Raw genomic sequence first — 23,007 nt, forward strand, 5'->3', positions numbered from 1 at the left:
CACTCAAAATGGCCACCAGCCACATGGCATGTCCCTCCCCATGAACACCCCCAAAAATCGAAAAACACTGCAAAATCAGCACAATCCCATTCCATCCATGGCCTCCATGATGTTTAAATTCAAGACAGCCCACAGAAAGACTAGGCCCATGCTAGACTCAAATACCCCTGGTGAAAAGGCCACAAGTACAGGCCCAAAAAACGAAAATCACTGAAAAATCTGCACAATCCCATTCCATCCATGGCCTCCATGATGTTTAAATTCAAGACAACCCACAGAAAGACTAGGCCCATGCAAGACTCACTACCCCTGGGCATAAATAAAGGTTGAAAAGTAGGCAAAATGGTTGGAGGCCTAACAACAAAGCCTGCATTCAAAATGGCCACTTGCCTGCCAGCACATGGCCAGTGCCTGTAGCTGCACTCAAAATGGCCACCAGCCACATGGCATGTCCCTCCCCATGAACACCCCCAAAAATCGAAAAACACTGCAAAATCAGCACAATCCCATTCAATCCATGGCCTCCATGATGTTTAAATTCAAGACAACCCACAGAAAGACTAGGCCCATGCAAGACTCACTACCCCTGGGCATAAATAAAGGTTGAAAAGTAGGCAAAATGGTTGGAGGCCTAACAACAAAGCCTGCATTCAAAATGGCCACTTGCCTGCCAGCACATGGCCAGTGCCTGTAGCTGCACTCAAAATGGCCACCAGCCACATGGCATGTCCCTCCCCATGAACACCCCCAAAAATCGAAAAACACTGCAAAATCAGCACAATCCCATTCCATCCATGGCCTCCATGATGTTTAAATTCAAGACAGCCCACAGAAAGACTAGGCCCATGCTAGACTCAAATACCCCTGGTGAAAAGGCCACAAGTACAGGCCCAAAAAACGAAAATCACTGAAAAATCTGCACAATCCCATGCCATCCATGGCCTCCATGATGTTTAAATTCAAGACAACCCACAGAAAGACTAGGCCCATGCAAGACTCACTACCCCTGGTCATAAATAAAGGTTGAAAAGTAGGCAAAATGGTTGGAGGCCTAACAACAAAGCCTGCATTCAAAATGGCCACTTGCCTGCCAGCACATGGCCAGTGCCTGTAGCTGCACTCAAAATGGCCACCAGCCACATGGCATGTCCCTCCCCATGAACACCCCCAAAAATCGAAAAACACTGCAAAATCAGCACAATCCCATTCCATCCATGGCCTCCATGATGTTTAAATTCAAGACAGCCCACAGAAAGACTAGGCCCATGCTAGACTCAAATACCCCTGGTGAAAAGGCCACAAGTACAGGCCCAAAAAACGAAAATCACTGAAAAATCTGCACAATCCCATTCCATCCATGGCCTCCATGATGTTTAAATTCAAGACAACCCACAGAAAGACTAGGCCCATGCAAGACTCACTACCCCTGGGCATAAATAAAGGTTGAAAAGTAGGCAAAATGGTTGGAGGCCTAACAACAAAGCCTGCATTCAAAATGGCCACTTGCCTGCCAGCACATGGCCAGTGCCTGTAGCTGCACTCAAAATGGCCACCAGCCACATGGCATGTCCCTCCCCATGAACACCCCCAAAAATCGAAAAACACTGCAAAATCAGCACAATCCCATTCCATCCATGCCCTCCATGATGTTTAAATTCAAGACAGCCCACAGAAAGACTAGGCCCATGCACCACTCACTACCCCTGGTCAAGGCCCCAACAACAGGTCAAAAATCGAAAAACACAGAAAAATCAGCACAATCCCATTCCATCTATGCCCTCCATGATGTTTAAGTTCAAGACAGCCCACAGAAAGACTAGGCCCATGCACCACTCACTACCCCTGGTCAAGGCCCCAACAACAGGTCAAAAATCGAAAAACACAGAAAAATCAGCACAATCCCAATTCATCTATGGCCTCCATGATGTTTAAGTTCAAGACAACCCACAGAAAGACTCAGTCCACCCACCACTGAGTACCCCTGGGCAAAAGGCCCCAAAACAGCCCAAAAATCGAAAATTCCAAAATTTTAGTTGCAGCAACTGTAATGCCCCAAACAAACTTACTTGTAAAATTTCTAATCCAACAGTGATCCAAAGAAAGTCAAAAAGGTCTCAAATCCAAAGATCCAGCAGCATCCACAAAAAGTAATCCTTCCAGCTCCACATCCAAATGAAAAGTGACCAGGAGATGGACAAAGCACTGGGAGGAGCCTGCTGAACAGGAACAGGAAGTTGAAGACTGTGGGGCACTTCCTTCCTCCCACCCCCCTGCCCCCCTCCCCAAAATGGACTCCTCGCTAAAAAAGTGCAGGCAAATGTCAAACTAAGGAGTTATTCACATAAAAATCATCATTTCTAGAAGGTTTATGCTGCTTGCTGGTGGATTTCTTGTGCAGAATTGCAAATTTATATTTTCGCTCGCCGCATCTCAAATCTCGCAATTGCGAAGTACCGCGAGACGTGATCTCGCCGTACTCGCGTTGACAAACTATCGCTGGCAAGCCGCGATGACGTAATCGCGCTCGCCAATTCCCGCGGGATCACACAGCAAGATCCAAAATGGCGCAGCACTCGCAAACTATCGAAAAAAACAACTCGGCAAACGATGATAAACGCCGCGCGCCGCAAAAATTGTATCACCAACGCCGCGCGCCGCCAAAAAAATCCGCTGCGTGCGAATTTGCGGATTTTGCGGGAAATCCGCAAATCTCGCGGATTGCGGATTTCCCGAAAATCCGCAAAATCCGCGAGCGTAACGGATTTTCCGCCCATGCTTAGACTCCGCACACCTGGGACTCTTGGTGAAGCAGAGGGGGTTCAAAAGATGGGACTTGATAGGTCTATCGAGGCTGGGTGACTTATTGTTGACTTATTGGTCAAGGGGTACGTGAAACAATTGCAGCCCTATAGCAACTTGCACAATCAGAGACCTTCTGATATCTACAGGTCAGACATGCCTTAAGGGCTTTGCTGCCACAGGGGGAGGAGCTAGATGGAAGACAGGTTGCTAGATGACCCCCTCAAGAGCAAGGCAATATCTTTGGTTCACTGTAAACTCATGAATAACTTTTCTGACCCCATGCTCAACCTTCGTGCCTGATGGGAGCGAGACTTAGATCAACTGGAAGATGACAAATGATCGGAGGCCCTAGCTTCACCTAGGAAGGTGGCAATATGCTCGCAGTTTAAATTAGTACAGTTGAAGGTGCTCCATAGATCATAAATCGACTGCACAATGCTGATAAAAATGGGAAGACTTGATTCCCCTGACTGTACTCAAGGATGCGGCCGGGAGGGATCTTACCTCCACAGTATTTGGGACTGTCCAGTTATTCAGTCATATTGGGGGAAGGTTATCTCCTTATGGGAAAGGTTCATTGCATGCCAAGACAGATGTCAGCAAAATGGTGCCTTTTGAATATTTGGGATGCCACTAATCTCACAAGTAAAGAGCGTCTTTGGGTGACACTGGGATTTATGGTAGCCAAGTGAATTATCGCTAGATTGTGGAGTGCCCCGGTGGCCCCCAAGGTGAAAGAATGGAAGGCCGATATGGATTGGTGAATGGTGGCTGAAAAAACCATATATGGTAGTAGGGGCTGCCAAACCAAATGGTAAAAAACTGGGGAAATGGAATGAGTACAGAGGAATGATATGCACACCAATATCCCCATCAAGACAAAGAAAGTCAAGCATTGCTGAACTGAATATGGAGGGCCTCGGGGTGCTGATTGCTAGGAGATGCCATTTGTGTCCCTGTTAGTTAGTACGTTTCTGTTCAAGACTAGCCCCACAACATGCAGAAAGGTATTGATAATGGACTGAGTTTGCTAAGTGTCCTGTGTATTGATTGTTTCACTGTCGCAATAAAAAGATTTGAAAAAAGAAATGTAATGCCTCAACACATACTGGTTTCTGTTATAAGATGTGAACAACTCAATGCACAAAATAATATTCTTAGTAGAGAACCTCATGTTTGAGATACTAGTCATACAATAACTGAGTTCTGGAATAAGGTGCTACTAGCTACAAAGAACTTCAACGCCTCATCAATGGTAGTAAGCGCTCTATAAATATAATTACAATAATGTTCTCTCTAAAGCACCCAGCTGCTCCTTGGAGGTAGGACAGCCCTAAATTAAATACTGAGGACAGCACATGTGTTGTGTGCACACTCCTCTGCTTTCTTTGATCAGTGCTCGATGACTAGATCTAAATGCTTCGTCTCCAGTTTGTCCTCATAATCCCTCCAGTGTGCCCTCATGCCAGCCAATGGCTCAGAGTCATCTTCTAGAGCCTCATCACCTCGACCAGGCATACACAGCCCCCTCACTGTGGTCTCTCCAATCCTGTGTCATGGGCTCGCCCGACAAAGGCTTCAAGGAGATCCACAAAGCGGGTACAATTTCCACTGTGGTCTCAGCAAGGAAAGATCCTTCACACCTCCTCCAGGTTGACCCCCTGTGTACTCTCACAAGGCCTCTAGGGTGACATCATACTACCCATGGGTGTCCCCAGACCTCTTCTCCAATGCCCTCTCATCAGCCAGGGCTTTACACCTGTCCCAGTGTCACCATGGTGCAACTCCTGACGTCATTCGCATCCTGTGCTCTGACATCCGACAAGGATGTGTATTCTCTGCTCATGTGGTGCTCTATCTAGAGCTCCAGACACCAGACATCGAGCGCTAATGGCATACGTAATCTGGTCCTCCTGTTATCACTCCACACCTGGTGCTCCTAAGACCACATCTGGGCACAGACTGATGCTGCTGAGAGTCAAGGCTAAGGATCCCAACAGCCAACACCTGGACCCCCTGGCAGGGAAGTCTTGGCCCACCTGCCAACACAGAACGGATGCATCTGACACCCCGAAAAGGACGCACCTCATCTCACGTATCTGGGTCTCCTGACATCCAGGGTTGTGACTTCGCTGCACTAGTGTTCCTGGAGTGCTGATGAGATAACCTGGTACTCCTACTATCACTATACACCTGGCGCTCATAAACGCCAGGATTACTACTATCAGCAAGGCAAGGTCCCTACCAACCTACAGATCGTACTCCTGACACCCAAAACCAATGTTCCAGCCACACCAATAATGAAGCACCATTACATTCCGAGGCTGGTGTACAGTTTGCATTATGTGCCCCCGAAACAGCAAAGCTGAGGCCTCCAACACACTTCCTGTCACCCCAAGGATGGTGCACCTCACAACATAACAGTGATCTCGACAGCCCACATGTGAAGCCTTGTAGATACCACATCTGATTCCCTTCACACCCCATATGTGGCCTGGTGAATGTAACTCCTGGTTCTCCAGGCATGCCACATCTGGCGCTCCTGACATCAAGTTGTCCCTAACAGCTGCTCGGTCTGCTTCGCTGTAAACCGGTTACACCGGTTGGGCACTCTCTGGCCAGCTGTCTTGATTGCTTCATAATTTCTAAGGGTGCAGCACCCCTCCGACCTCATGTTACCTCGACCATAGGAGTCCCACCCTGGGTTTTCAACAGCAGCTGCACAACGCGCTCTCAGCACCAGGTTCTAACAACCCCCCACTGAACTCCAAGCACATAGAAAGGTAGGTCCAAAGCCTTCATAGTCCTCCAGCACCCTCTGTGACCCCCCTCCTCTCCACCTGGGGTGTGCTCATACCTTTGTAGTGCTCCAACACATCCTCATAGGCCCGCACATACTCCTTCTCCTGGCTGTGGGAGGCTGGCAGCAGCCCTGGAGTGTGAGGACTGGGTCTGCTCCTCTGTTGGATCTCTTCTTGCTCCCAGGATAGTTTCCAGTCCCGCTTTCCTGTTTGTGTAGGACTGATCTGCAGCAATCTCCGAAGAGTAGTCGGGGCGGGCACAGGCAAGGAGGAGTGGTGGGGGAAGGCAAAGACAGTTTAGGAACACAAAGAATAGTGGCGGGGCGGGCACACAGCCTGCCACACAGCAGCAGTACAGGCAGGGAAACTTTCTGTACAGCGCTCAGGTGCCCTCGTTTCCTATCCAAAAGGACAGGTGCCCCTTACATGGGCTTGGAGCTCTGCACGATTGGCTAAGGGCTGCAGAGGAGGCAGAGCCAATATGCAGCTGCCTGGATGTGTGGGGAGGGGGAGGCATGCTAAGTTAAATAAGACCAAAACATTGCAGCGATTTCTGAGGAATAGTGGGGGCAGGCACAGGAAAATAGTGGTGGCGGCAGGCAAAGACAGCACATGGAGACAAGGAAGAGTGGTGTGGGTGGGCACATGGAGACAAGGAGGCAGTTGCCGCCCTGCCCGCCGCTGCTTGCTCCCGTGGCAATACTCCTCCGGAGTGATCATTTCTGAAGAGGTGGGACACAACCCACCACTAGCCATTTGCAGGCTATGATTTTTGAAGAACACAAGCAAAAGCCCATCCAATGCATGGGAGCAGTCAGACCCACACAAAGTAACTACAACAGATCCCCTAACAGCACAAGCGCTGTAGGCTCGACCTAAAAAAAACAATCATTGAAAAAGCCAATAGCCTCACCTATCCTATCTCAGTTAAATTTTAACTATATTGTACAGCTGCCTGGCAGCTGTTCAGAGTGGCTAAAAGTGAGTGGCTCGGTGTAGAGAGATAGAGTGCGTGGAGGGGGTCCTCTTCCACCCAGCATCAATGAATATCTCTTGTGGCACCCCTCTTCACACTCACCAGGGGGCAGAACCCTTTTACGGTATCCCACAGTCTCCCAGTTTACAATGTAAGTTAGAGTAGGAAAATCAGACAGAGGCCTTGCATTTGTAGCGTCCAGATCCACAGACCGGGAGCATGAAAATGAAATACTCCACACACAGAACTCTGCAACAGACATCTTTATTCTCCAACATACAATCACACACTGCACACATTACCTCATAACTTTTATATCTACATCTTAACACCTCCCATCAGATTACATAATTCTTGTTTGAAGTCCACCCAGAACTGCGAGGTTCCTGGCGTGAATAATATCCAAGACACTACGGGCCAGATGTAGGTAGCCAAATACCGGTCGGTAACGGCCCAAAATCAGTAAAATCTGCCGTTACCGACCGGTATTAAGAAAATGAGATGTAGGTGTTAAAAAAGTACCGAATCGGAAAATATGAATCGGTAAAATACCGAATCTGTATTTCCCGAATACATATTTACCGATTCGGTATTTACCGATACCTTATTTACCGAGTTCTTATTCACCGAATCGGTAAATAAGAAATCGGAAAAAATGCCCATCGAGATGTAAGAAAGGAATAAAATACCGAATTCAAGGAAATTCGGTATTTAAGAGTCGGTATTTACCATGGACAGAAAGCAGGTGGTAACCATGTGCAGGCTATAAGAAAGGGCCCAAAATGCAACAGTGCTGCTAAAATGGCGGCACTCTATGTGATTGCGAGGAGGCGAAGGCTACAGGCTGCAGGTCTGAGGGAATGGATGAGGGAGGAGCAGGTGTACAGGCAGAGGATCACTCTGTTCCAATTGACTGAGCCTGAGATACTACAGAGGTACAGGCTGCACCCCAGAACCATCCTGGACTTAATAAGGGACCTCCACCCATACCTGGATCACCCAACACCCAGGGCCCACGCCATCCCACCCCAAGTCCAGGTTCTATGTAGCTTACACCTGCTTGCCTCTAGGAGCTACCAGAGTGTGATAGCTGCAGTAGGTGGTGTATCCCAGAGCTGTCTGTCCCATTTTTTCGGGAAGTTTCTGGATGCCATGACGCAGAGAATGGGACATTACATCCGGTTCCCTGACACACCTGCGGAACTTGCCCAAACAAAAACTGACTTCTATGGACTGGCACACTTCCCCCATGTGATAGGCTGCATAGATGGCACCCACATTTCCCTATGCCCACCTGCAGCCACTGACCCCATCTACAGAAACCGTAAGTCTACGCACTCCATCAATGTGCAGGTGATATGCAATGCAGGCAACATCATCACCGACATAGTGGCCAAATTTCCTGGGAGCACACACTATTTCTACATATTCCAGAACAGCGGAATATACACACGGCTAGTTGCTGGAGATTATGGAGATGGATATCTGCTAGGTAAATAAGTGTAACACACCCTGTAATAAATGGCAGCTGAATGTGTAATGTGATTGCAACTCATGTACCTCTCATTCCCTCCCAGGTGATAGTGCATATGCCCTGCGTTCCTTTGTGGTAAATAAAATTACCTGGACATTTTTCTATACATTAATAACAATAAGAATAGCTCATATAATGAGAGGCAGAGTCCGTGGTATCTGAGTCAAAGGGCTTTATTTCAATGGCTCGAGCCAGGGGAGAATCGGGTTCCATCACCACTAAGGTTCAGGAAGGGATATCTAACCTTTTATTAACATCACACATTATATATAGTAAATTCACATAATTGCAATGAATACAGTAGGCGTAACACTCCAGGCGGAGCAAGTGAGAAGAGAGAGATAAGAACATATGGGCGTAAAAGAAGGCGTGTAAAAAGGCGTACACGTGGGTGTTCACTCGATGAGTCATAGGAGTGTCATAGGTGGGTGGATGCATAGAGGAGGTCTGCAGGGTCAGCAAAAACCTTTACCCGAAATGTGCACGCAACTGATCATGACGTGGTATTGACGTGTAACTGGGGAGAGCTGGGGGGTTGCCTATAGCACTAGAAGAGGAGTCTGGAGTCTGGGATGTCAGAACGACCTGCACCTTTGGCATATCTGATATCTTGTGTTTGGAGGATGTATTGTCTGAAGTAAAGGTCTCTCGAGCAGAAGTCGTTCATCACTAAATGCTAGAGTGTGCATATATTTCTTCGTGCATTACGTGAAGCCATGGGCCTACTATGGCAACGGGTTCAGTAAATCACTTACATGGAGACAGGAAGGCTAGGCCCTATGCTCTGCAGGCGGAAAGTATTTACCTATTTCACTAGTCTGGAATGTATTTTTGCGGAGGCTGAGCAGATAACTGTAGGAAAAATACCGTCTTGGCAGGCAGGCCAGGCTGGGCACCTCTCGGCTGGGCAGGGAGTAAGGGAGAGGTCAGGGATGCAAAACTGCAGCTTTCGGAGACAGAAGAGGCTCGGAGCCTGAATTCAGGGCCTGGCTCGGCTGGGCCACAAAAACGTGTGCTTCGCGCTATTTAAACGTGTACCATGTAAATGCATTGGCAATGCAGGCCGTAGTGCAGAATTAACATTTCATTCATGGAAGGCCTAATAACTGACATGCTTACATTAGACGGAAATGCAGGGGCATCATTATGACAGGCACGGGAAAGGAATTACACGATAACATGGACATACATGGAGCATGGGTACGTGGATAGGGTGCGAGTGGGGGACACACTGACCACATAAATTTCTGTTTCCTCACCTTTGTGCTCACACCGTACCTCAACCCAAGTAACAGAGCCGAAAGGCGATACAATGTGGCACACAGGTCAACTCGCAACGTAGTGGAGCGAACATTTGGACTCCTCAAGAGCAGGTTCCGCTGCCTCCACAAGAGTGGAGGTGCTCGACAGTACACCCCCATCCTGTGTTGCAAGATAATAGTGACCTGTGCCATTTTGCACAATCTTGCCACCAAGGAAGGCACAGAGGTGGAGGTGACACATCACGAGAACATTGATGATGACCAGGAACATGCAGAGTCCCAGGCAACGGGACCAGCAGCAATAGATGGTAGATTGAGACGGACAGAAATTACACGTCGATATTTCTAGGTAAAGTAAGACTCATAGACAGGTATAGTGTTTGACAAGTGTAGTTTAATAATCACTACATCATCATTGTCACATCGGAAGAGGCATCATACATCAAAGTCCATGTCTCTGGCTGCTCCTGGTCAGTTGCCGTCACTGTGTGCAGTTGTGTCAATCTGCAGAATAGGTCAGTGCTTACGTCCACGCACTACATTGCGCGATTGATGTGCCTGGCTTTCAGATTCTCTGTTGGGGCCTGACTCAGCATGACTGCGCCTGCCGCTCCTGCGCACCTCCGGTACAGGCGTGCTGGAGCCACTCCTGCTGGTTGACCCCTCTGTCTCCTCCACACCCGTGTCACCAGCATTGCCTGTGTTTGTGTTGAGCATCTGCTCCATCGCAGAGGTCACACTTCCCATGCCCGGTGTCAAGTCTGTGCAGCAGTGCACAATTGCATCCTGCATGGATATAGAGCGTCGGCACAGTAGTGACGTACTTGAGGCAAATCTGTTCATAGCCTTTGTTTGCTGGCGCATATACTGCCGATCCCTGCCACACTGTAGATGATCCCTGTCCAACCTTTCCGACAGTACACCCATGTATGTGGAGATGTCTGTTATCCCCTTTGATATTGCCTCCAAACTATTTTTTTTTTTTTAATTTGTTTTTATTGCAGAGTTAGAAACCACAGAATACAATTAATCAACCAGTCCACTCATGGTGTCCCCCCGCTTCAACCGTTAAAACTTGTACCATACACAGCCATTCAGCCCGCATCCCGGAGGCCGGGCGGCGTAGTGCCCTGAGTAGCAGGGAGGCATCACGGTGAGTGTCCCTATGGGACAATGGTCGACAAGAGCGTTTTACGTATCTGCGTTTTACCCCCCCTTCCACAACAAATGACAACATCAGCCATCCCACATATGCAGGTCAGTGCCCCAAGCCGCTTCCGAGCCCCTTCCTTGCCCTGCGGGGCCACCATGCCTGGCCCGCTCCCTCTTGTACCTCCCGTTCACTACTTACGCCCCGCAGGCCCTTCTCAGCCCAGAATCGCTACCGCGGCCAATCAACTCCCAGGCTCCCAACCCACCCCGAACACCCACTAAACAACCCCCAGTGTCCCCTCCCCGGCAACCGCTAATGGTGTGTGTCCTGTTCTGAAAGGTGACAGAAGCGATCATTTTAAAAACTGTTATATATTTTATTAGGTTGCGCTTTTAAATCGCACTGCGTGAAGTAGCGATATATTTGAATAACCTGTGTATATTTTAGCGGAAGCATTTTAATTCGCACAGCATTAACTTGCTCTCGTTTGCAAGATTTTCGTTGCACCGAGACCCATTCCCTCACCTTTCTCCTCCCAGCGTGGCCGATCAAGGGCTCACAACGCGGGGAAAGGCGCCATCTTGGAGGGAGGAAGGGTTGGCGGTCTAGTGGCAGGACGCCTCCCGCCCTCCAGGTTATTTAAATCAGGCTAATCAATCCCCCTGTGTACTTGTTACTCTCCCCTGAGGCGGAAAGCCGGGGGTTCTACTCTCTTTTCTTGAAGGTGACAGAAGCGATCATTTTAAAAACTGTTATATATTTTATTAGGTTGCGCTTTTAAATCGCACTGCGTGAAGTAGCGATATATTTTAATAACCTGTGTATATTTTAGCGGAAGCGTTTTAATTCGCACAGCATTAACGTGCTCTCGTGTGCAAGATTTTCGTTGCACCGAGACCCATTCCCTCACCTTTCTCCTCCCAGCGTGGCCGATCAAGGGCTCACAACGCGGGGAAAGGCGCCATCTTGGAGGGAGGAAGGGTTGGCGGTCTAGTGGCAGGACGCTTCCCACCCTCCTCTGTACAGTATAAAATGATGAGGCCATTTCCTCCGCGCAGCGGGCGGGCGCAGTGGGCGCGCAGCGGGCGGGCAGCGGGCGGGCGCAGCGGGCGCGCCGGCGGCGCCCCAAAGGCAAGCCCGTCTGCGCCCGTCCGCGCCAGACACGGGCCTAGGGCCACCCCTCCTGGCCAGAATCTTCGCGCAAGCCTCACATCTTATCCACGCTCTGCGCTGACTGATCTCCGCCCACAAGCTATGGAAAAATGCATAAGGTATAGCCCTGACTCCATATCATCAAAAACTGTTCTGGATTGTAAACACTGTCAAATGTCTATTCCCCTATTAAATAAAAGAGCAGGTAGTGAAAATCTGAACCAAATAAACCAAGTGTTTATGATCGCCCTCATCAATGTGCGGTCATTAGCCAAACATAGGCAAGAGGTAGCCGATGTACTCATCGACAGGAACATAGATATAATGTTCCTGACGGAGACTTGGCTGGATAAAGCCTCCGACCCTGACCTAGTAATAGCCGTTCCACAAGGTTTCAAGTCCTATAGACTAGATAGAATTGGTAAAAGAGGCGGTGGGGTTGCTATAATCGCCCGTGACTCTTTCAAAATTCGTACCACTGCCATCCCCTCAACGGCATGTGAGGCGCTCCAATTTGACATCCACCTTTCCCCCTCATACAATTTTAAAGGTGTATTACTATATAGAAGACCAGAGTCGCGGTCGGAATTCCTTACAGAAATACTCACTATCCTAGAAACTACAGCTACTGATAAATCCGTGACTCTGTTAGGTGATTTCAACTTCCATCTGGAATGTAGCGAAGACAAGGATACTACTTCTCTGCTATCCGAAATGGAGGTTTTTGGGCTATCTCAGTTGGTGAAAGAACCTACTCATAATGCAGGCCATACCTTAGATGGTATTTTCACCAACCTTGAAAATATTTTAGTGACTGAAGTCTTGCCAATGACTTGGTCCGACCATCACATGGTACTGGCCACAATACAAATTAATAAAACATCTACCGCCACCTCACTCCCCCCCCAAACGAGAAGTGTTCAAGGTCTGGAAAGATATTAATATCCCCAGTTTTAGGGAGGCGTTACAGAACTCTATACCTAAATGGGCTACTGATCCAGAAACCGCTATTCAACAATATCACATATGGGTAGGCCAGACGGCTAATAAACTGGTACCTGAAAAAAGAATGTCCAGGAATAGAAGCTCCCCCTCAGCACCCTGGTATACCAAGGAGCTTAAAAATCTAAAACAGCAATGCAGAAATAAAGAGAGAATCTGGAGGAAAAAGTATGATAGTGAAGACAGGATAGTATACAAGGAATTGTTAACCCAATACAAACATCTGATCACAGAGACAAAAAAGAAGTTTTACACTGAGCAAATTGAAAGCGCCAAAAATTCGACTAAAACGCTCTTTGAAATAACTAAACATCGTGCGGGATGCGCCCCAGACCTTAACCCCCCCTGCTCACAAGATTTCTGTGATTCATTGGCATCCTTCTTTTTTACCAAAGTGAACGACATATTTTCAGCTTTTAATCTAGGTGATACCCAATACCATGGAAAGATAAATACCCCATCTCCAAGTAATAACTTTTCCTGTTTTGCAGAGGTCACAGAAGTTCACATTCAGGACATTATTAAAACAATTAAATCTGGATCAGCCCTGGATCCCTGTCCTTTGAATGCCCTTCGTTCAATAATGGATACTGTTATTCCAGTTATTACCCAAATAATCAATCTCATGTTCCGTACAGGCATCTTCCCAAACCAGATAAAAAAAACCTTACTTAAACCCCTCCTGAAAAAACCCGGCTTGGACAAAGCAGAACTTAAAAACTATAGGCCTATAGCGAACTTACCCTTCCTGGCTAAGATAGTTGAAAAAGCCATGAATATTCAACTTGCGGAATTCATCGAGCAACACCATCTGCTCGACGAAACACAATTTGGATTCCGCAAATTTCATGGAACGGAAACAGCGCTCATTAAAGCAGCGGATGACATCCGATTAATCAGAGACCAAGGTGGCACAGCACTATTGGTGCTCTTAGATTTATCGGCTGCTTTCGACACGGTTGACCATAAGATCCTAGTCAACCGTGTCGAAAAGATGGGCGTGCAAGGCCTGGCAAAAGATCTGCTAGCGTCTTTTCTAGCAGAGAGAACCCAGGCAGTTATACTGGGCCAGTTTGAATCCGCTGAGTTATCACTGCCATGTGGGGTACCTCAAGGTTCATCCCTGAGTCCGACACTATTTAATATATATGTGTCGGACCTTGCCAACACCATCAAAGCGCACGGGATGAACCTTACCTCATATGCGGATGATACACAGCTGATACTGGCTGTCAGAAATGATGGGGAAACAGTGGCGGAAAATTTCAAGACAGGTATGCTGGCCATTGGAAAATGGATGTCAGCAAACTGTCTGAAATTAAATTCCGACAAAACCGAGGTGGTCACTTTTGGCCACCTCAGCCCTAGTTGGTCCCCAACCTGGTGGCCATCATCTTTTGGAGCCGCACCCAAACCAGTCACGAAAGTGAGAAATTTGGGTGTCGTCTTTGATGACAATCTAAATTTCATGGCTCACGCCAATCAGACGGCCTCTACGGCTTTTTACAAGTTACGTCTGGTGAGGAAGATCCTTCCTTTTCTCCCTACAAATGTGGGAAAGACACTGATTAGCGCTTTGGTCCTATCAGCACTGGACTACTGCAATGGATTGTTTGCAAACGCCCAAGTTAGGACAATTAAGAAAATGCAAACAATCCAAAATGCAGCAGCCAGACTTCTCCTTAACATTCCTAAATTCAAGCCTATAGCAGAATCATTGAGGAGTCTTCACTGGCCTTCTGTCAGGAATCGAATTAAATTTAAGACGTTATGTATCGTCTACAAGGCACTACACCATCAAGCGCCTCAATTCTTGTGCGACCATCTTGTTCCATATACTCCCACTCGAATGCTACGATCAGCAGGACAGAATGACTTGGTAGTGCCACGGACTAGGCTGGTCAACTGGGGAGACAGACGTTTCCTAGTTGCCGCCCCAAGATTATGGAACACTCTTCCACAAACGATAAGATCAAGTCCAAACCTAATGTCCTTTAGGAAGAAATTGAAAACTTGGCTATTTAACCTCTGAAAACATTTCCAAGCTCATATAGGAGGGTAATACAGTACAGCGCCGAGACGCCTGCGGGCAATTGTTCGCGCTCAATAAATGCTAAAAATAAATAAATAAATAAATGTAGTATGGGTCCGGCTACAGCGTCAATGGGAACTCTGAGCTAGTATGCCTCGCGGTGTCCACAGGTTCCATCCACTCAATCCTTATCTTCCACCAAGGAATCACGCAAGGCTTGCACCACTAATTCCCACGCACGCGCTGTATCCAAGGCTTTCTCATTACCAAGCTTGACAGCCTGCCTCATTCGGAGCACACTCTCACATTCAGACCACCGCAGCAATTCATTCTTCCACCTCCTTACAGACGGCCCGCCCCTGGACTTCCAATGCCACGAGATCTCTCTTTGTGCCAGTATCAAACCCAGGTCAAGAAATTTGCTCGTCACCTTAGTGTGTTTGGTGTGCGGGAACCAGAGCAACAAGCACGCCGCCATGTCGAAGTCCACCTCCCAATCAGTCACTTCGTTCAGAAGGTCCCCCACCTCTGCCCAATAGGCCTCCAAGTGCGGGCAACCCCAAAACAAGTGGTCCATGTCCGCCGCTGGTGACGAACACCTCGGGCACCTAGCGCCCTGCACCTGGAAGTACCGCCGTATTTTTTCCGGAGTCAGATAGGCCCTATGCAGCACAAAGAAATGCACTTGCTGGAAACGTGCATTCCTCGTGCCTTTCCATGTGCGCCGTAAAATATGGCTCCATACCGTGTCCGGAATGGGCCTACCCACACTCTCCTCCCATTTCTCTTTGAGCCCCTGGAGCGGTTCCAATCCCTCGTGCAACATCCTGTTATGGAGGCAGGTCACCGCCTTAAAGGTGCCCGCCGCCATCACCACATACTGGCATGCCATGGTAGTGTCCGGTTCAATGAGCCCTCCCTTCCAATGCTTCTGTATGGCGGCTACCACCGCCGCATGCAAGAGAAAACCCCCGTCCGACAGCCCGAACTGATCCTGAAGTACTCCGTAGGGCACCAAAGTCCCATCTACATACAGGTCTCCCACCACCTGAAGTCCCGCCTCTTCCCATTCCAGCAGTGGGGACCAATCGCCCCCATGTGGCAGGGCTGTAAGCATGCCAATCGGAATTTCGGGCGCATAAGGCCGAGTCGCCTTCGCCCTCCTGAGACTCCTCTGCCAGCACAACCTGAGCGTCCGTTCCTCCATAGTGAGGCCCCGTATCTCCAACCTCTGCTGCATAACGATATAGGACAGCACATGGCGCTGTATTCCCAACTCCCGATCACACTCCGGACCCCTAAACACCCGGGCCACATGCTGCGTGAGAACCTGGAGTTGCGCCGCCAAGTCATATAGCTCAAAATCAGGACCAGCCATCCCCCCTCAATCTTGGGGCGTAGCAACGTGCTCAAGGCCACTCTACGGCGGCCATGACCCCACAAGAAGCCAATGACCATCGTCCTCAGGTCCTTAAAGATCCTCTGAGGGATCCAGATGGGTAGTGTCCTGAAGTAGTACAGGAGTCGGGGGAGCGCCACCATTTTCAAAAGAGCAATCCTACCCAATACTGTGAGCGGGAGGGTCGACCAAAAGGACATACTGCCTCTCAGTGCCCGTATGCACCTTCCAATATTGCCTTCTAATAGGTCCGCGGTCACGTGGTAGACCCGGACTCGCAAATAAGTGAAGCAAGATGGCTCCCAAACTACCCCTAAGTCGCGAGCAGGGCAGGGCGACTCCGGCCTCAGCGAGAACACACAGGTCTTCGCCCAATTAACCTTAAGGCCCGACAACTGGCCAAACTCCGACAACAAGTCCATCACTCCTTCCAAGGCGTGCTCCGTATCGTCCAAATACAGCAACAGATCATCGGCATACAGCGAGATATGATGTAGCCGCCCGCCACTGTCTATCCCCGCATATCTGTCTCCCGTCCTAGCATGGGCCGCCAGGGGTTCCATCGCCAGGGCGAACAAGAGGGGGGAAAGGGAGCACCCCTGTCTCGTGCCCCTGCCCACCGGGTATGCCGCAGACACCAGACCGCCCAAGCGTACTCGCGCCGTCGCCGAGGAGTATAGAACCTTCGTCCACCGGCGGAACCCTTCGCCTATGCCAAACCTCTCCATCACTCCGTCCAGAAAAACCCACTCCAGACTGTCGAACGCCTTCTCAATGTCCACCGATAGGACCGCCTGGGACCCACCCTCATCCAGGGCAGCGTCCATAATCCCAACCAGTCGGCGGATATTCGACGCCGTGCTCCTCGTGGGGATAAACCCCGCCTGATCCCTGTGCACCAGGCCAGTCATGTGTGGCGCTAGCCTGGTGGCCAGAATCCGGCTTAGGATCTTGTAGTCCACCGTTAATATGGACAACGGGCGATAAGACCTCACATCCGTCGCATCCCTGCCGGGTTTTAGGAGCGGCACGATCAAAGCTTCCCTCATGGACCTGGGCAAACCCCCTGACTCATAGGCCTCTGTGTACACCACTAGCAGCCTGGGTGCCAAGCTATCTACAAACTGCAGGTAGAACTCTATTGGTAACCCGTCCACTCCGGGTGTTTTATTCCGAGCCATATGTTTAATGGCTGCCCTTATTTCAGTAAGCGTGATCGGCCCGCCCAGCTCTTTTGCGTCCTCCTCGTCCAGGACCGGAAGCTGCCTCGCCTCTAGGTACTCCAAAATGTCCTGGGCCTCCACTCCCAACTGACTCCGGTACAATTCCTCATAGTACACTCGAAAGCACTCCAACACTGCTGCCTGAGAATATACCGTCTCCCCCAGTGCGTTGTTGATGCTAAGGACCGGGCAGCCTCTAATTTCAGGGTTAGCAAGTCTGGCCAGGAGCGTGCCCACCTTATCCCGTTCCGCATGTGCTCTAATGGCGTACTGCTTATAGTCGTAGCCCCGCAACCGTTCAGTTTCGGTAGCGACTACCTCCTTCGCCTCCAGCAACTGGGCCTGCAAGTCCGGTCTGGCAGTCCTGCGCCGCTCCAAATCTCTTCGTTTCTCTTCCGCTTTCGCAAGTGCATTCAACACAGTCGCGCGGGCATTCGAAAACCGACCCAGGCACACCCCTCTCACCACCACTTTCATCGCATCCCATTCAGTGGACCTACACGAGGCAGTACCCTCATTCTCGCCGAAATAATTATCGATGCCCTGTTGGACAGCTGCACTAAACACCGGGTCCTCCAACGTGTCTGGCCGGAGCCGCCACGTTGGAATCGCCGAGCGCTCCCGTTGCCACTGAACATGTACTAGTAGGGGATTATGGTCCGATATGGTTCTAGCTAGGTATTCCGTGTGCGAGATCAATGGAGCCAGGGATCCGCCACAGAGCACCAAATCAATCCTCACGTGTAATGCATGGAGAGCTGAGTAAAAGGAATAGTCCCTAGTGTCCCTGTGCTGTGCCCGCCACACATCCAGCAACCCCCACCTGTCCTGCCAATCCTTCCTATGCATGGCTAACTTGCGTACCGGGGAATCAACAAGGGGAGGGTGAGACCTGTCCAAGACCACATCCGTAATCGAGTTGAAATCCCCCCCCCAGTATTACCGGGCCCGCTAGGAAAGAGGCCAAGGACCCGGAAAGGCCATCGAAAAATCGGGCCTGCTCAGCATTTGGCGCATACACACAGCAGAGTACCACATCCCTACCATGCAACCGTCCCTCCACCGCCACAAACCTGCCCTCAGGATCCACCACTTGGTTCAGCACCTGAAACGGTATCCCCGCTCTCACCCAAATCAATACCCCCCTGGCGTACGCTGAGTAAGTGGTGCCGAATACCTGGCCCCTCCATCTTTTCTGCAACGCAGCACATTCTTTTTTTGTCAGATGGGTCTCCTGCAACATAGCGATCTGGACCCCCCTCCGTACCAGATATGCGTGCACCTTATGGCGCTTGATCATGGTTCGCAGCCCCCGGACATTCCACGTTAGGCATTTTAAGCTAGGTAACGTCCCCATACCAACAGAGAACAGTCCAGGTCAAACAGTGCCAGTTCACATCCCCACCAAAGCAGTTGCCCCCCCGAAACGAACCCTGAAAGGAAAAACACCCCAAACCCCACTCCCCAGGACAGAGCCTACAAACCCAGTGTCAGCCCCGATCCAAACCTTGAACCAACCACGTATTGTCCTAACCTGTGGTCGCCACCACAGATGGCCTTAAGGGCCCTGAGGGGGTGAGTTATCGCCGACCCCAGCTAGCGGAGCCCACACCCCACGCTCACCATCCCATCCTGCCATCGCTGCACCCTACCCGGCAACCCCCCCATCGCCAACAGGATACCGCCCTACCAGCAGAGCTTGACCAAGTCCCAACACAGCCTCAGCCGTGGAATATCCCATCAGAAGTCTGAGGGGTCACCACCGGCCCCTTTGAGCTCTCCGCTTCCGAAAGGTCCTCTCCCGTCCTGCTGCCTTCGCCGCCAGAGTCCGTCTCAGCCAGTTCACTTCCCTGCTGCGACCTCGTGATGGCCGCCGTCGCTGCTAGCGCGTCCCTCTTGTCCGCCGCCATTTGGGCCTCCCGTTTCTCCCGCTGGCGCCTATTGCGGGACCGGATGCGTTGCGATTGTCTGACCTGAGGTGGTTTAGGCCGATCTCGCCTACTCTTGTGAGACCTGTCCGTCCCCGCTCTGTAGGACTCCAGCCACTGCCATGCTTCATCCGGAGTCTGAAAAAAGTGCGTGGTCTCATCCAAAATGACCCTCAGCTTGGCTGGGAAGAGCAAGGAGTATTGAATGCCCTCCTCTCGCAGCTCCTTCTTCACCGCCAGGAACGATGCCCTATTTTTTTGGACCGCCTGGGTGTAGTCCGGGAATATTGTAACCCTGCTGTTCTCCACCTCAAACGGGCCCGATGACCGAGCCCTCTGGATGAGGAGGTCCCGGTCCTTATAATGGAGGAGCCGCACCACCATCGGCCGGGGGGGGCGGCCAAGCCCCGGGGGCGAGCCGGCACCCTGTGTGCTCGTTCCAGGGTAAATAAAGGAGTAAGCCCCTCCGGTGCCACCACAGTTCGGAACCAGTCCTCCATGTAGGCCACCGCATCCTCCCCCTCAATTCGTTCTGGCAGGCCTGCGACCCGCACGTTATTCCTCCTATTGCGGCCTTCGGCATCCTCCGCACGACGCTCCAGCGAATCCAACCGGGCTAGGATGTCCGTGATTTTATGCTCTGCGGTCACCACTGACGGTTTCAGGTCCAATAGTAGCTGATCATGGTCCTTGACCTTATCCGCCAGTTTCGCATGGTCCGCTCGCAATAGCCCCAGCCCCGTGGCTACTTGGGCAATGTCCTGCTGCAACGCCTCCTTAGTCGAGGTGATTGCGTCCAGTATAGCATCCAGGCGCCGATTCAGTCGTTGCTCCTGGTCCAGCACCGGCGGAGGGGTCTCGCCCATCTGGGACAGCGCAGCCAGGTCTCCCAGTCCGTGCTCCGTGGCCACCGGTCCTCCCGTCGCCGCCATCTTAGGGTACTGCGTCACAGGCCAAGAAACCCGTCTGGTCCCGGCACTTCTGGGACAGCGCAAACCTCCCAATCTTGAACAGGATCAAGTGCCACCGCCGATGCCGCAGCTCCAAGGGCCAAGTGGGTTAGCACTGTCCGATCAGCTCCCTCCGGTATCCGGAGGAGGAGGGGAAGGAGGAGGGATAGCAGCCAGCTATTGTCCCCGATGTCCGAGCGGCGCCGGGGTCCCTGTCGCCCGAACTTCAAGACTGTCGCCACAGTCCCCACAGCATCTATCTCACGGCTGCAGGACCCCCCACCAGTCGGTACCAAAGCCGCTCAATGTCGATGTCCGGAGCCACCGGTCCGCTCCGCCGCCATTTTCTTCTCACTCTCGGCGACACCTCGGCCGTCTTTCATCAGGATCTCCTCGGGGCCAGCGGTCCCCCAGCCACCTCTTATCGATGCCCAGAGGTCCCCCTATACTTCGTAGGGCAGGAGTATCGACCACGGGTCGCCCAGGGTGCAAAAATCAGGAGAATTAGTGGGATTCCGCGCGGAGCTGCGAGCTCACGCCGCCATCCCGATCGGCGTCGAAGCCACGCCCTTCTCATTGCCTCCAAACTAGATGCTATGTGGCCTATACCCTTGTCCATGTTGGTCATTTTATTGTTCATGCAGCGAACCTGCCTATGCATGGCTAACAGTGCTTTGGCCTGCTGGCGCTGTACTTTAACCATTGTGCCCTCCACGCCACAGAAGACGCTCTCCCCTTCCTGCCCTCCCCACCCTCACGTGCCCTCCTGCCAAGAACACTGGTGCGCGCAGCGCCTGCTGTAATCTGTGGTCTAGCCCTGTCAGCCACAGGTGCATTAGTTTGAGGTACAACATCCTCATCCTCAGATTCAGAGGTTTGCAGGATCCTCTGAAGGGGCTCCACATGCCTACGTGCCCTTCCCTGCATGGACACCTTGGACATTGCAATGTGTGTGCTTGACAAGTCAGGAGAACCAAGCAACAAAGGGGATAGTGGGACAGGTGTTGTGGGTCGGTCAGGTGATGAGGCTTCCTGGGTGGTGTTGTTGCCTCCTTCAACAGCGCTTTGACCAGTTTTTTTCTTCTCTTTCTCCCCTCTCTTAGTTGCTGGTGCCCTCTCCTCCCTTGCTGGTGCTGAACTGCGTGAGGACTCTCCTGTGGAATGAAATTGACATAGGGTCAATGTTGTTGTTCATCTGTGTGTAGTTCTTAAATAAACAGTCTACACATCTTTGCCCAGTGCACATTGTGTGTTTGGTGATGTGTGTGGCATGCCTTGCAGAGTCATGTGGTGTATGCTTTGCAGCTATGTATTCATGACTACGTCTACCATGATGCATTGCTGCCACGTAGTCTGAGCTGTTATGCAGTGTGATGATTCTACACAGTGGGGTACGGGGTCAGGTTGATGGTTGTGGATTAGGGTACATGCCTCTTACCTTGTTTCTTTGTAGCTTTTGCTGTACTGTCCAGGTCTCCTATCCCATGGATGCATTCTGGCTCCATGGTGCTTTCCACAAGCTCCTCCATCGGTGTCAGCTTTGGTGCTTTGCTCCTGCCACCTCCAGTCCCACCAGCATCCTTTTTTTGTGCTGCAATCTTTTTTTTTGTTACGATGCGCAGGTCATACCATCGCTTTTTTATGTCCTCAATCTCCCGGTGGGTCACACCAATGGCATTCACTTTGCCCTGTATGGCAATCCAAATGTTCCTCTTCACAGTCTCTGCAATATGCATAGACTGTCTCCCGAAAATTTGGCTGTAGTGGCTTACAATTTCTTCTACAGCCTCCTGTAGTTCTTCTGGGCTGAACTTTATCTTCCCTTTTCTCTCACCACCATCCTTTTGGCCTTCATGTGACTCCATCCTGTGGCACTGCTTGCCTCTGGATGCTCAGCTCCTCTCACCTCTGCTAAATTGTTTGTTCTGTTGGTGTGCACCTGCATGGGTGTGGCCACTCCCAGGTACTGGGGAGGGGTGCTTCATTCTGATTGGTTGGGTTCTCTGGGCCTTGGTTGTGGGGTGTTTAGGGTGTCCCTGATTGGTTGGCAGGCTCACATGGCGTTTTTCAAACATCCGATTCGGTAATTACCGAATCGGTAAATTCCGATTCGGAAAAATCTGATTCGGTAAATCCCATTCATTCCTATGGGCCAGGAGGCCCATTGAATGCTTGGGTTTCACCGATTCGGAAATTACCGACTCGGAATAGACCGAATCGGTAATTACCGATTTGGGATACAGAGTCATACCGAATCGGTAAGTTTTACCGACTTTTTGGCTACATACCATTTACCAATTCTCAAATACCGATTCGGTATGAGTCAGTATTTGAGAATCGGTAAATGGGAATTATCTACATCTGGCCCTACATCTCCCCCTTTGTTAAATAAAAATGACAGACAACATTACCACCTCAGTTTCTCCATGAGTTGCAGAGGCGCTCGCACTGGTCTGCCAGATTGATTGGTGTGAGGTAATTGAGAAGCACCTTGATGAGGTACCGATGACATAGGCGCAGTTGTTTGACGTAGACATTAAGGCAGGTTCACCACACTCGTGATCTCAGTAACTGCTAAACATTGAGGTAAATGTTTATAGTGTGACGAGTCCTGTGTGATGGAGTTTCTGGGATGATGCTCCAGTAGTGGCTGCTGTGCGGGTGGAGTGGCGGAGGGGGAATGGGGTGGAACAGGACAAAAACAGTTAAAAAGAAAGGAAAAAACAAAAACTTACCTGATGATCTCCCGCCACTCTTCTGCTCTGAGTCTTGCTGCGGCTGCAAGACAGGCTC

General features: G+C 50.5%; 1 long non-coding RNA gene across 1 annotated transcript in view; it reads left to right on the forward strand.

Annotated features, from left to right (window-relative positions):
• Positions 1-21,447, forward strand: part of LOC147698887 (uncharacterized) — a 136,918-nt gene extending 115,471 nt beyond the window's left edge. The window contains exon 3 of the long non-coding RNA XR_015299376.1: positions 21,318-21,447. This is a non-coding gene — a long non-coding RNA (uncharacterized LOC147698887). The remainder of the gene's footprint in view (positions 1-21,317) is intronic.
• Positions 21,448-23,007: the final 1,560 nt, after the last annotated feature.

The sequence above is a fragment of the Lissotriton vulgaris genome, chromosome 8, assembly GCF_964263255.1.
Source record: "Lissotriton vulgaris chromosome 8, aLisVul1.2, whole genome shotgun sequence".
In the NCBI taxonomy this organism is placed as follows: domain Eukaryota; kingdom Metazoa; phylum Chordata; class Amphibia; order Caudata; family Salamandridae; genus Lissotriton; species Lissotriton vulgaris.